Source organism: Neophocaena asiaeorientalis, unplaced genomic scaffold, assembly GCF_003031525.2.
Source record: "Neophocaena asiaeorientalis asiaeorientalis breed wild unplaced genomic scaffold, Neophocaena_asiaeorientalis_V1.1 scaffold119, whole genome shotgun sequence".
NCBI classification, from domain to species: domain Eukaryota; kingdom Metazoa; phylum Chordata; class Mammalia; order Artiodactyla; family Phocoenidae; genus Neophocaena; species Neophocaena asiaeorientalis.
In genome coordinates, this window is record NW_020175821.1 from 5379761 (window position 1) to 5395861 (window position 16101).

General features: G+C 36.3%; 1 protein-coding gene across 2 annotated transcripts in view; it reads right to left on the bottom strand.

The window, feature by feature from the left end:
* Nucleotides 1-16101, bottom strand: part of SPRED1 (sprouty related EVH1 domain containing 1) — a 116333-nt gene that overhangs the window by 68071 nt on the left and 32161 nt on the right. The gene's annotated exons all lie outside the window — the stretch shown is intronic.

Here is a 16101-nt window from a genome sequence, read left to right on the forward strand (position 1 = left end):
GCACATCTGATTGCCATGGAACATGTAACAAAGGATCCCAGAGACAAACACGGTCAAACTACAGTCTGCCATCACATTTATCTAATATATGTCCACCTCCTACAATATAATCAGGACAAATTACTGCTGTATCTTAGCACATTTGTGACATCTGTGTTTCTAACATATTTGAAATATAAGTAAAATGCTGAAACAAACATGCTTATTAGCTCAGACACATTTTTGATTATTTCTAACACCTGGGAATCTAAATCACAAATATATATAAACATGTTTTATTTTAGTAAGTTATCAAATAAATTGGTCTTTCATGCCCTCTTTTTGGCAGACTATTCTTAAGAGAGACCATATTCTAATTCCATTTAGAATCATTTCCCAGTATTAGCCACAACTATTTTTTACATAAAATGTAAGTAATGTTTCATATACTAATGTTCTAGACAACTGACATCTCAGCATTTTCGTTGTAAAAACTTTTAATAATTAATGAAATCCTTTCTAAAAGTGGTATACCTTGCTGACTTCTTAGAAAATTACACTGAATATAACTTAAACATGTCTTGGTTATTACTACGATCAACTGAGGTTCAATGTAACAATTATGTGCTACTTATTGTCTCTGCACATTCTAAGCGTTAAGTTGCCAGTTGTCATTTCTGTTGTCAGAGTGCTTGTGTGAGATCTACCCCTTGCTTTTTTTCTACTTTACTCTACACATAAGGCATATTGATATTAAATATAAAGTTCAACAAATTCTAACAAATTACACATCTGTACAACCAACATGATAATCAAGATGCAGAACTCCAGAAAATTCCCTGAAGCCTCCCTCCCATCAAATAGGTAACTTAGGTAACACTGCTATCCCCAGTTTCTAATATATACATTAGTTTTGCCTGTTATGGGCCTTCACATAAATGGAATCAAATAGAATCACAACTTGTACCCTTTTTGTCTCATTTCTTTCACTCATTACGCTGTTGTATTAGTACTTCATTCTTTTTTTACCTCTAAGCAGAGTCCTCTCACTGAATAAATATATCACAATTTATTTACTCTTTCTTATGTTGATGGGCATTTGAAATGTTCCTAGCTGTTGGCTATTATGAATAAAGCTGTTATAAACATTCTTGTATAAGTCCTTTGTAGACATATGTTTTCATTTCTCTTTAATAATCACCTAGGAATGGAACTGATGAGTCATAGGGTAGTAGGTTTACCTATATAAGAAACTAACAAACTGTTTTCCAAAGTGATTGGACCATTATACATTCCCATCAACAATGTATGATAGTTTCAGTTACTCCTCATCTGTGCCAACACTTGTTGTTTTCAGTTTTTTTAAACTTTACTCATTGTAGTAAGTATATAAGTGGTAACCCATTGTGATTTTTATATCCATTTTCCATGATGGATGCATGATGTTGTGCATTTTTGGTCACATTTATATGCCTTCTTTTTAAGTCTTTTTTTTCTTTTTTTCTCTGCCATACCGTGTGGCACGGGATCTTAGTTCCATAACCAGGGATCAAACCCATGCTCCCTGCAGTGGAAGTGCAGAATCTTAACCACCGTACCGCCAGGGAAGTCCCAGTCTTTTATTTTTTATTGTGCTGCCTTTTATTATTGATTTTTAGAAGCTCTTCATATAGTCTCGACACAAGTCTTCTGCCAGAGAGTTGTATACTTTTAAAGCTGCACTGTGTTGTTGGTAAGGAGTCTAAAGTCAAACTTTATTAAGTTGGATCCTAGCTCAGCAATGTACCTACAGGTCCTTGAGAAAGTTACAATACCTACCTTTAATAAACGTAAACAATGCCTGACACATAAACACTATATAAGTGTTATTATGTTAATTATTACTACAACAAAGAATTTAAAACTGAAGTAGTCGTCATACTGGTAATTCAAAGCCAGGGAGGAGCTGGGAAAAAATAAAATTTACAAGGTCAAACAAAATCCTCTATTACTAGGGTCAAAATAATTCTTTGTATAGAAGTTCTGAAAGTCTTTAGATTTACAGACGACTATTCTGTCTAAGCTTTTTACTATTCAGTTGTTTAGAGGCTCTGATTCTTGCCTGGGGCCAATTCTTACCAATCTTCAGTTCAGAGAACTGACCAGAGGAGTTATGGGTGCATAAAAACTGGGCTGAGGTAGATATCAAATTGGAATCCTCCTTCCGGGAGGAGCTGGAACAAGTACCTCTACTATAAATAAACATGACATGCATCCCAAGAAGCTGGAGAAGATTACAGTGGAAACCATCTTGGAGGGATAGAAGTAATAGTAAATGAAGGTTATTTGGTTTATTAAGAGTTTAAGTCTAAGTATATACCAGAAACATGGCACATAACTTAGACATATTAGGCTCAGATTAAATATGTGTGAATTGAACTCATGCATGTAAAGCTCAGCACATTTGAAGTTCAGTGAAGTTACGAAGTCATTAAGGTAGAACTTCGGTCAAAACCAAAATTCAAGTTCCCCATAATTATTTAAGTGTTTATTTTACTCTAGGATCCTGACTCTTCCTTCTCACTTAATTATGTAGTAAATTAGAAAATTTAAGAATTTTATACTAGATTCTACAAGACTGGGGAGACCCAAGGAGGAAAATAACCCCATTTAGAAGCTCAGTGTATATTTAAACTTCAGAGTGCAGCAGCAGTTACCCTCTTCAGAGCATATGGACTCTTATTTTATCATCTTTGAATATTACTAATTCTCACAATTTGTATAATGCTTCTTAGGCATATTTTGTATTTTTAAAATATAAAACTGCTTAAGCAAGAGTATTAGAAAATACACGAAAACCCTAGTAATTTTAAAAGTTATTTTATGATGGTGATATTAGAATATTTTCCCTTCATTTTTCAGTTTCTCCAAAAATTATTTTATAATTAATATTTATAAATTAAAAGTAATTTAAATAAATTAAAAACACATTTTAACTATATCTTGGCTTTACTCAAAATACTGTAGAAACTTTAGAATGTTACTTTTAACAGTGCAGGAATATGTTTTAAACAAAAGTATCCCTAACGTAATTCTCCTCACCACTCCAATTTCTTTTTTTCTGTTTTATGAAAGTACCACCTAGAAGAGATGTGTTGCCCTTTTAGGAAAATTGAATAAAATAAAGATTTCCTTACTGGAAGAATAAGGTTGCCTGATTCATTGTTCACCTTAATACAACAAAAGAAGTTTTAAAGCTGGCCAATAATTTATATAAACTGTTCTTTGAATCTCGTGTTTTCAACCATACCAAATATATAACTGCTTCCCTTAACTATTCAAGTTGATCCTTTAAACTTTAAGGTATTATAGAAGCTTATGTAAATAAATTTGTACTCCCTATACCGCAGCCTTCATTAGTTTAGAATTTAACAACTCAGCTTTCAACTTTAAGCTCTAAGACTAGAATACTTAACACAAAAATTTTCAAGTTGTTTAATGTGGGGTTTTTTTTGAAAGACCTTCCTTCCTGCCAAGGTTAAACTTTTCACCTGTGCTTTTAATTTCATAACTTCCTTGCCTTCAAATGTCTTCTTTCCCCAAATAGAAACAGTAACTCTTGTCTAAAAACATGCAACCACTCCCAAAGACATTAGTGGCAGCTCTTATAAACTTTGTTATACTCTGCTTTGTAGCATTATTAAAATCTGTTAATTATAATCCCCTACTTAGATAAAAATGACTTAAGAGCAAGGAACAAAATCATAGTCTCCTACTTAAAATAACAACAAATGTTTTTTCCTGATCATGTGGACAATAGATGCCCATTCTAGTAAATGTGGAAAATAAAGAAAAATAGTATTTGCCATCATGGATTTAAAATTTAAGAATTTGTAGGATTTTTTACTCTCTCTGGGTATCATGTTTGCAATCTATTAGTCTCTGAGACAACAGCTATGTTTATATAATGACAATGTACTCTTATTGTCAAAAACTCAGCATTTCATTCTTGGTCTTCTTTAAAATAGCTGAAAGGCACTTGTTCCCAGTAATTTATCTAAAAAGTCGAAGAGGATGTGGAGCAAAGGGAACCCTTGTATACTGTTGGTAGGGATGTAAACTGGTGCAGCCACGATGGAAAACAGTATGTAGGTTCCTCAAAAAACTACACATAGAACTACCATATAACCCAGCAATTCCACTCCTGGGTATATACCTGGAAAAAATGAAAACACTTATTCGAAAAGATACATGCAGCCCAATGTTCATAGCAGCACTGTTTACAATAGCCAAGACACAGAAGCAACCCAAGTGTGCCTGTCAACATATGACTGGATTAAGAAGATGTAGTATATATACAGTGTGTCTATATATAGAGAGAAGAAAGAACAGAGAGAAAAGGGAAGAAAAACAATGGAAAGGTATTTTAGATGCTACTGAAACTGTGATTAAAGCACAGTTATCTACCTCCTATGAAGAAAATACATATATGGCTATATCTACCTCCTATGAAGAAAATACATATATGGCTAAAAACTTATATTTGAACACAATTCTGGGGATTCACACTCCCCTCCAAGAGGTTCACAAACCTGAGATTAAGAACATTTAATCCCTAGGGCAAAGTTGCTCTGCAATAGGTTTTTAGGTCCTATAATTTACAGATTTATCAAGATGATAATTCCTTACAAATGTGTTATCTGAATGCTGGTTAAGAAGAGTTACATCACATTCTCTTAAGTAGACCACAAAATTATACTTCCAAGTGAATGAAATATGTTAAGTAATATTCAGAAAATGAAAATGAAACCAAAATAAGAGCAATTAAAGTAGAAATGAGAGGCAGAAGAGGAGGCCAGAATCAGAGAGTTGAAAATGCTACACTACTTGGCTTTGAAGATGGAAGAAGGGTCGTGAGACAAGAATACGGGCTTCTAGAAGCCGGAAAAGGCAGGGAAATGAATTCTTCCCTAGATTTTCCAGGAAGAATGCAGCTCTACGAATAACTTGATTTTAGCCCACTGAGATCCATTTGGACTTCTGACCTTCAGACTACAATATAATAAATTTGTATTATTTTAAGCCACTAAATTTGTAGTGATTTGTTACAGTAGCAACAGGAAACAATACAAAAGATGAGGGAAAAACCTTCTTGAGGATATGAAAGCAATCCATATACAGGAGGCAAAGATAACTATTTTCCATTTCTAACTACAACTGTACCAAAACAAAACAGCCCAAAATACCCTCAAAGAACAACAACAAAAAAGAGAAGATACTTAGAATTCCTTAAGATTTGTTCAGTACAATGAGAATTTATGATATTTTCCCATAGAGGGATATTTACAGTGACAAAACATCCTATGTTCTCTACAGTATATTTTAAGTAAACATTACCATCCAAAATGTTAAACATTATTACAGAGACTGGGTATAAAAAAAGGAAGCATTTAATAGAAGTAATTTATGATATAGCACCTCACAGTGTAAGTACTTACTTGCTTTCTAAGCTATAAAGAAGCAGATGATATTTAGAAGATAGCCACATTAGGACTATTCACTCATCCAGTAAGCATTTATTTATATGCTTCACACATAAACAAAATTTAAAAGTTATGGTTCTTCCCTATAGAAGCTCACAAGTTAGTGGGCAAAGATATATTAACACAAATTGGGAGTACAGGAGAGGAAATGACTAATATTCATATTTGATGTGGATTTTGAACAGCAGTATATCAGGTAGAAAAAGGCAAAGGACACTCCATGGAGGGAGCATGACACAAGTATGTCATGTTTAAGGACGAATATTAAGTTCAAAAGAAGATGGCAGGCATAAGCAGGAGAAGGGTAAGAAATGAAATAATACTTAACTTACTGGACCTTACTGTATCAAGCCTTGCACACCATGAACAAAGTTAGTACTCTAATTTATCACAATAAAGAGACCACAGGGTGACAAAAGCAAGGGAGTAGAATACTCTGACTTGTGTTTTAACAGAACTTTACTGCATCAACCCCAATGAGATGGGTTATTTCTTCATTTTACAGATATGGAAAGTAAGGAATTAGTTTAATTAGAAAGATAAAGGTCTTGAAATACTTCTGTATTGGCAACTTTTTTTTTTTGGCTGAGTTGGGTCTTCATTGCTGCACGTGGACTTTCTCTAGTTGTGGCGAGCAGGGGCTACTCTTTGTTGCGGTGCATGGGCTTCTCATTGCAGTGGATTCTCTTGTTGCGGAGCACGGGCTCTAGGCACGCAGGCTTCAGTAGTTGCAGCACACGGGCTTCAGCAGTTGTGTCACTAGGCTCAGTAGTTGTGGCTCACTGGCTCTAGAGTGCAGGTTCAGTAGTTGTGGCGCACGGGCTTAGTTGCTCCACGGCACGTGGGATCTTCCCAGACCAGGGCTCGAACCCATGTCCCCTGCATTGGCAGGCAGATTCTTAACCACTGTGCCACCAGGGAAGTCCCTGTACTGGCAACTTTTAAAACTATAACACTTATTATTTTCCATGCAGCAATCGTCAATCTAAAGCACCACATGGCAGTTAATAATACTGTGTTTAATAGCAAGTCAGATTTCCTAGATTCCAAAGGCAGTTGAATCATTTAAAAGTTAAAATCTTGAGCAAATTAAACTCTCTGTACCCTCATTTTCCTGATTTGTAAAATGGGGATAATAACTGCATCTACTGCAGGGTTTGAAAACTAAATGAGGAAATTATGCAAAGTGCTTAGCATTGTACCTGGCTCACAGTTAGGTACTCAATAAATGTTACCACTATATGGACTTGATATAATAAACTAACTCTATGATGTTACAATATCTGCATTCTGAAATGGCCTAAATTCGCCTCATTCTGTATTTATGATAGTTTTATATAACAAACTGAGGAGACAGCCCCCCATCAGAACTTTTTACTTTTAGTAAAAATTTTTAACCACAGCTAAGTATCAGCATCAGTTATCAAAATATTCCACAAACTGCTTACATGATGGAAACATTTACATCTAACCAAGTCATAGGCATCTGGGAAGTCTCCCACAAGAATGAAAACATAAAACTAAAATCTGAAGAATAAAGAGGTATTCACAAAATATTCCTTTAAAATCAACCATTCTAGTTTCTGCTAAACAGTATCATCAACCTGCCAAAGTAGTTTAAAATTTTAACACTTAGTATGTCCCTGCCTTCTGGCATGACTACTGTCCATGTCTTAGTACATCCCCCAACTCCTTGACTACCAGCGCCGATCTTATGAAGTTTTCTAGTCTATGTCAGAAGAGCTGATATAAATAAAAGTATTCACTGTCAGTAAGAGATCAGAATGTAGAAGACAGGGAACCAACATTAATACTAGAGTTCATAATGAGATAAAAATGTTAGAATAAAATATGGTAAGTTTTAGAATAATCTTGTAGTAGAAAAGGCTTAAGATCCAGAGGCCATTAAAAAATAAAAAGATAAATTCAACTATACAAAACACATTCCTGCATAGTAAAAAAAAAACCTGTAAAGTTAAAAAAAAAAGTAACAAATTGAGAAAATATGTACAGCAATATTAGCCTTCTATTGCTGCTATAACAAATTACTGAAAACTTAGTGGCATAAAACAACACAATTTACACAGTTCTATGAGTTGGAAGTCCAAAGGGCTTCACAAGGCTAAAATCAAGGTGCTGGCACTGTTGCATTCCTTTTAGGAGGCCGCAGAAGAGAATGGGTTTCCTTGTCTTTTCCAAATCCTACAAGTCATCCACATTCCCTAGTTTGTGGCCTTCTTCCATCTTCAAAGCCAGGAATATTTTTTTCTCTCTGACCCTTCTGCTATTGTCACATCTCTCTCTGACTGCAGTCCCACAGTCTGGAAAGGTTCTCCAATTTTAAGGATTTGTGTGATTCAATTGGGCCCATCCAGATAATCCAGGATAATCACCCCATATCAAAGCTCATAACCTTAATCACCTCTGCAAAGTCCTAACATATTCACAGGTTCTGAGGATGAGGGCAAGGACATCTTTGAGGTATGGGTGTTTGGGGGAGGAGGATCAACACACTGTTCTAACAGAAAACAAGCACAGTATTTCCTTAAAAATAACTTCAAAAACAATAAGAAAAAAAATCAACAACCCAGAATAAAATAGGCAAAGTTCATGAACAAAATTCACAGAAGAAAAATACAGGTGCCATGAAATACATAAATCAAAAACCCCTAACTTTATTCAAAATAAGAGGACTGCAAATTAAAGACCATTATTCATTTATCAGATTGGCAAATACCAAGAAATTAGTTAACACAGAAGTTGGTGAGGAGTACGGAAGTATGTTTGGAAGGTTATTTGGAAATATCTATCAAAACTTAAGATGTACATATTTTGTGACTCAGCAAATGCTACTTCTACCCATTTTCTTTTACATGTATGAAATTAAACCTTTATAAGCAAAGTCTAAAGAAAAATGTTGTTTTTAACAGAAAAAAAGGATGAAAGCAACCTAAAGAAGACTCAATAGGAAACTAGTAAAATTATGGAACACCTATTCAATGCAATATTATGTAGCCATGATAAAAATAAGGAAGCTCTTTACATTGTCAAAGTAAGCTGATCTCTAAGTTCTATTAAGTTTTTTTTTAAAGGTACGTATGTATGTTTAGTATGCAACCATTTGTGGCAAAAAACACATTCACACATATGCTTGTATATGAATAGAATCTTTACATAATAAAACTGGTAACTGTTTCTCTAGCAAGGGGAAATGAGACAGAGGTACAAGGGTAATTTTCCTTTCATTAAATAACCTTTTATATTTTTTGAATTTTGTACCATATGTATGTATTACCCATTCAAAAATACATTTACCGAACTCTTATACATACACACACACTCCCTGAAGGGCTATGATCTCAAAACAGTATTTGTCTAACAGGAGCTAGCACTTGCCATTAACAGTACAATGATGACTATTTTGCAGAATGCAGATTGATCTGAACAGCCTTGTTCCCTCCCTGATGTCAGAAGCTGCTACACCCTGCACCCCTCCCATCAACCTGAGAGAGGCAATACCTCTGCTCTGTTTCCACCTGTTTACAATTTATAGTTCTCTCCAGTCATACACACATACTTGTTCAAACATAAGGACTGGCATCCCAGCTCTCTCCACATACTTCTAAGAACATCCCACAAATCATATCATATGCATGTATTCCTTTGAAAGATGTTGGGCTCATTTTACTACACTTAAAGTAGTTGCTCTGTATAAGGGCAGAAAGCAAATAAGGTCTTACCTGAAGAAAGCTGGATATTCTCATACTGGATATACAAAAAATAGGCATGTCCTAAGAGAGGAAATATAAACTCAGAAGGTGGACAGTCAGGAGAAAGGATTCCAGAGTCCTCTCACACCTTAGAACAAGGTTTCAAGAAGGAAAGGTATGCTTGAGGGGTTCCTGGGTAGTAGGAGAAAAATGATTTCTACCCTTTGAAAGCTGACATGTTTAGCAGAGAGGTATTCCTACAGATGCCAAGGTGAACATGGACAATCTCTAAATTACAACAATTATCTAGTTTTATTTATTACTCTCCAGAAAGTCTTTCCTGATGCCTATCATTGGGCTAGATATCTTTTGTAAATGCTTCCATCATGTTAAGTATGAGCAGGAGACTCAAATAATTGATATTTGATGGTTAGCTGTGGTTGATAATTCTTACTTAAAGCAAAAAGGAAACAGTGCTCTCTTTTTCTGATTTAGGTTAGGTACGCTATATCCTCATGAGTATTGCTATGTAGTTATATGAGAAGTTCCTTTTTACCAAGTAGGAAGAAGGCACAGTAGTTTATTACTCTAGTTTCTCAGGGTCTTTAGTAAATTTATTCTGCCTGATTTTATCTGTGCCACCAGAGATATTAATGAAAAAATTGTAGGTCTATGCCTGAGATGAAGTAATAATCTTTTGACTGTATCAGGGCAATGGCAAGAACATTCAGTGAGAGATCACTGTTCTCTCTGGTCAGGGAACAGACTCAGGGAAATTCAATTGACAGTACTGAAGAGGGAATTCTTTCACTGTCAATATGAGATGGCTTTCGCTAATGAAGCCAAAAGAATCCCTCACATTGAATATCCACAACTTCTGAATATGTTGCCAACCCCTTCTATATGGTTCTGTACATGTTACCTTAGTTTTAGTAGAGGTGAAGGGCACTCATTTTTTTAAATGCACCTGCATGCAAGTATTTAGAGTGCAGCTTTGCCCATGCTAAGAATGCATATAACATCTTGGCATTTAATGGCAAGGAACAGAGGAATAACAAGGGTAAGCTGCCAACACTGCAAATCTAGGATGCCAATTCTTCAGGGGTCAGGCCACAAGCTGAGGATGCTAAAGATATGGAATCAGTGGCAGGGACCCAAATGAATCAGCAAAATAATCTCCTGAGAAAAAGAAAGTATCTCCACATTCAATATTAAAAATCACCAACATGTGAGAGTACGGGTTATGGCTAACACTTGAAGATAAGTCCTATGAGTACCTCCATAAAATAGGCATTTAATAAATATGTGTACAACTGAATCCAGAAATATAAAATAAAATCCAATGAAGCAGCATGAAGACTTCTCAGCTCTTCTTATACCTATCAAGAGTGTTCAGTGGTTCTTACAATACCTATCAAGAGAAAAGTAGACAGCACGAGGTGGCTTGAACACTTAATCAAATGATAATCGAGTCAAAATTTAGGAGCCTTCAGTGATGGAGGCACATAAATACACAATGTTAATAACACTATCCTATAGAAGGAAGTTTATAGAGTTCCTCTGAAAATGCCACATTAGTCTGGGAATAGAAAGTACAATGGTAAATAGCTAATCCTAACTGTGCAATTGTGGGACCTTTGAACATTTTTTTCCTTCCAAATTCAACATAAATGGATTCAGTTTTCACTGAAGATTTAATACCCTACAGCAGTGCTGTCCAATCGAAATACAACGCAAGCCAAATACATAATCTTAAACTTTCCAGTAGTTAGAGTAAAAAAGTAAAGAGGAGGATGGCCATGAAAATGGTAGAAAAAGGAGCTCTAAGAGCCCATCCCACAACACAAATACTAAAAAAAGAAAAGAACAAAAATTGCCAGGCAAGTTTGTCAGAACTCTAGAAAACAGCCAAAGGTTTACAGTGATGAAGCAAATGCTAAATCAAAAGGCAACTTTAAAGTGGTAGGAAAGCTTTGTGGCACTTTTACTTGCCAATGGTCTAACCTCACTTCCCACCCCTGCCTGAGCAGTGGTCTTGTTTTTTGTAAATAGATTTATTTATTTATTTATTTTTGGCTGTGTTGGGTCTTTGTTGCTGCACGTGGGCTTTCTCTAGTTGCGGTGAGCAGGGGCTACTCTTCGTTGCAGTGTGTGGGCTTCTCACTGCGGTGGCTTCTCTTGTTGTGGAGCACGGGGTCCAGGCACACAGGCTTCAGCAGTTGGGGCACACAGGCTCAGTAGTTGTGGTACACGGGCTTAGCTGCTCTGCAGCATGTGGGAACTTCCCAGACCAGGGCTCAAACCCATGTCCCCTGCATTAGCAGGCAGATTCTTAACCACTGCACCACCAGGGAAGTTCCATCAGCAATGGTCTTAAAGATGACAGTCTGCATTCTCAGTATGGGATCCTGGTCCCTGGTTCCAGAGAGAGCACAGCAGACCTTAGTCTCAAAGAATCCTGTTTGGAGCTATGTGAAGGACTGACACAAGGCGTTTGCATTCCTCAAACACATCGGAAGACAAATGAACGACCAGCTGCTGCTGGGGGCAAAATATCACAACGAGGCCAACAATAGATGTACCAAAAGCCCGGGAGGAAAAGCTGGGGAGACAGTTTTTCTAGGGAATTAAGAAGCCATATGCATACCCAGGGCAGAACACATGTTCAGAATAGTTCTGGGAAGACCCAAAGTTTTCATCTAGGCTCAGCACAAGCAGGAAGTAATGGGTAAGGCAAAGTTGTAAACGGCTTGTCTAAGCATTAAAGGAGTGCCATGATACAGAGATAATCCGCAAAGAACGGGAGAGTTTTCCTTCCTTCCTCCCTCCCTCCCTCTTTTTTTAAACTCCTGGTGTTTAAGAAAATCTTTGTCAAAACACAAAAGGATCACAGGCAACAAGAACAGAGACTTCAGAGGCCACACATGGCCAAGAATAAAGACTTTACAAAAATAGTTTAGAAAAACAACCTAACAACCACAGCCCACAGCCAGCAACAAAACAAACCCTGAAGAATGGGAAGAATACAAGTTCCAGAGTTATCACATTAAAATATTCAAACTTCTCAATTTTCAACAAAAATTTATGAAATATGAAGAGAAACATGAAAGTATGGCCCATTCACAGATGAAGTTAATCGAAGCTGTCCCTGATGAAGCAGAGATACTGGACTTACTACACAAACACTTTAAGTCAACTGTCTTAAATATACTCAAAGAGGTAAAGGAAACCAGGAAAACAATGTATGAGCAAATAGAAAATATCAATAAAGAAACAGAAATTACAAAAAGGAGCCAATATTACTCAACCGTAAAAAGGAACAAAATTGGGTCATTTGTAGAGATGTGGATGGACCTAGAGACTGTCATACAGAGTGAAGTAAGTCAGAAAGAGAAAAACAAATATTGTATATTAACGCATATATGTGGAATCTAGAAAAATGGTACAGGTGAACCAGTTTGCACGGCAGAAATAGACACAGATGTAGAGGACAAACATATGGACACCAAAGGGGGAAAGTGGGGGCGGGGGGGGTGGTGTGATGAATTGGGAGATTGGGATTGACATCTATACACTGAAGTGTATAAAATGGATAACTAATAAGAACCTGCTATATAAAAAATAAAATAAAACAAAATTCAAAAAAAAAAATAGTAGCCAAATAGAAATTTGGGAGCTGGTAAGTACAGTACCTGAAATGAAAACGTCATTAAAAAGTTTCAATAGCAGATTTGAGCAAGCAGAAGAATCAGTGAGCTTAAAGATATGTCAACTGAAATGACCCAATCTGAGGTGCAGAAAGAAAAATGAATGAGAAAAAATGAGCAGAGCCTAAGAAATCTGTGGGATGCTATCAAATGTACCAATGTATGTGCAATGGGGGGGCTCAGGAGAGAAGAGAAAGGGGCAGAAAGACTATCTGAAGTGGCCAGAAAACTTTCCAAATTTGATAAAGATATAATAAATCTACACAACCAAGAAGTCAAACTCCAAAATGGATAAACAAAGAGATAGAAACTGGAGTTGTTGAAAGACAAAGAATCTTCAAAGCAGTGAAAGAAAAGCTACTCGTCATATACAAGGGAATCTCAATAAGATTAACAGCCGACTCATAGCAAACAATGGAGGCCAGAGGCAGTGGGATGACATATTTCAGGTGCTGAAAGAAAAAAAAAATGTCAACCAATCTATACATAGCAGAAGTACCCTTCAAAAATGAAAAAGAAATTAAGACATTCTCAGATAACTAAAGGGCTGAGGGAGTTTGCCTCTATCCTTTGGGATGAAATTAAAGGACACTAGATAGTAACTCAAAGCCATATGAAGAAATAAAGAACTCTGGGAAGGGTTATTACATAGGTAAATATAAAGCTATTATTATTGTATTTTTGGTTTTTAACTTCTCTTTTTGTCTACAGTAATAATAAATCTGTATTAATGGGCCCATTAATGTATAAAGATGTAAACTGTGACAATAACAACATAAAAGGGAGTGGAGGGCTTCCCTGGTGGCGCAGTGGTTGAGAGTCCGCCTGCCGATGCAGGGGACGCGAGTTCGTGCCCGGGTCCGGGAAGATCCCACATGCCGCGGAGCGGCTGGGCCCGTGAGCCATGGCCGCTGAGCCTGTGCGTCCGGAGCCTGTGCTCCGCAACGGGAGAGGCCACAACAGTGAGAGGCCCGCGTACCGCAAAAAAAAAAAAAAAAAAAAAAAGGGAGTGGAGATGAACAGAAGCAGAGCTTTTATAGGCTATTAAAGGTAAGCTAGTATCAATTTAAACTATATCAACTTATATACTGTCTATAAGACACTGACTTTACATCCAAAACTACAAACAGGTTGAAAATGAAAAGATGAGAACAGTATTCCATAAAACAAGAGAGCTGGGGTGAATATATTAATATTATTATAAGAAACAGAGGTCATTATATATTGATAAAAGGGTCAATTCATGAAGAAGATGTAACACTTATAAACATATAAGAGTCTCAAACTATATGAAGTAAACACTGACAAAACTGAAGGGAGAAATAGACCTACAGTAATAGTTGGAGACTTTAATACCCACCATACTTTTAATAATGAATACAACATCATCTAATAAAAAAAGAATAAAGTACTGATGTGCTGCAACATGGTACCTCACAAATATGCTAAATGAAAAAAAAGTGCCATACCCAAAAGGTCACATACTGCATGATTTCATTTATATGAAATACCTAAAATAGGCAAATCTATAGACAGAAAATAGATTGGTGGTTGCCAGGGGATTAGGGGTATGGTAAAGTTTTGAAAAACTGCTTAATGGATATGGGGTTTTTTTTGGGGGGGGGGGCTACACAGCTTGCGGGATCTTAATTCCCTGACCAGGGATTGAACCAGGGCTCTCAGCAGTGAAAGCACAGAGTCCTAACCACTGCACAGCCAGGGAATTCCCATGGGTTTGTGGTTTTGTTTAGGGTGATGAAAAGTTTTGGAACTACACAGAGATGGGGTTTGCATAGCAATATGAATGTACTAAATGCCACTAAGTTGTACGCTTTAAATGGTTAAATTTATGTTATATGTGAATTTCATCTCAATTTTTAAAAAGTGAATGCAGGTGGAATTAATGTTAATAGTATACTTTAATCCATTATATCCAACATATTTAAATAGATAATACAAAATAATCAATGAGGTATTTTATATTTTTTTCATACTAAGTCTTTGAAATTTGGTGCACATTTTGCAAATACAGCATATGTCAATTCTGATTAGTGCTCAATAGTCATATGTAGCTAACAGCTACCATACTGGCCAGGGAATCTTATTAAAAGATTACAAAAATAAGTTGTCAGGTGAGCATATACTGAAAGAAGACATTCTTAAAATCTGGAATACTTACTTTCTATCTTACAACACTTGTAGGTAATCTCCAGTGCTTTCTCTTTTTTATAAATTGAAGTAGCCACCAAAGAAATAAATATATGCATAATCCTACCTTAGACCATATTTTCTCCCCTGGAATGGTCTTTACAGCTAGGTAAAAGACCACCACTTAACTCTCATCTTGTCCTTTAGAGACTATAAAGGCTTCTCCTTCTGGTGAATTCAATGTATTCATCACATATCTTTCAGGCAGTTATTACCCTTATGATTCCTCTAACATTATCTTCTACTATGTAACTTCCAATTCTCCAATTTATCACATCTTAAACTTCCCTGCCCACCTGTATGTAGTGCCTCGTATACAACAAGAACTTAACATTCAACATCTTCCTATTCCATCGTAACTCTCTCCCTACTACAACTAATAAACAATATTTCATATGCAGGTAATGATGATACGAAAAGGACACCTGCAACATCCTCGTAGCAATTCAGGGGCTATTCTTTAGCTCCTTAATTGATAGTTCAGTTATGAGGGGATGAAACCCCATGCGTATGAAATCATGAATGCATGGAAACACTCCTGGCTTAAAAGCCCCACATTCCATACAAGAGTCAAAATATCTCGTAACAAACAGTCCATGGACATAGCTCCTTGAACTCCTGGCAAGGGATATATCCAAGTAAACAAATACACCACGTTCAGGGCAGAGCAAATCTCTGGCTTTCCACCAGGTATATATATTTAGTTCATTCACAATCCTCCCCATGCAGATGCCGTTTACCAATCAGCAATGTTGCCTACTAACACAACTGACATTCTATCTTCATCAGGATTCCAGACGACCAGAGCTTAACCCAAAGTCATTTTCCATAAAGGAGAATAGATTTGGTTAGGTCTTTATTATGTAAAACAGAGTAACTGCTAAGTAGATGGGGACACATTTACATACATACATAAGGAGGCGCTCGCTCAATGTAATTCAGTTTATTAATATCAACAATCAGAATATGGATATT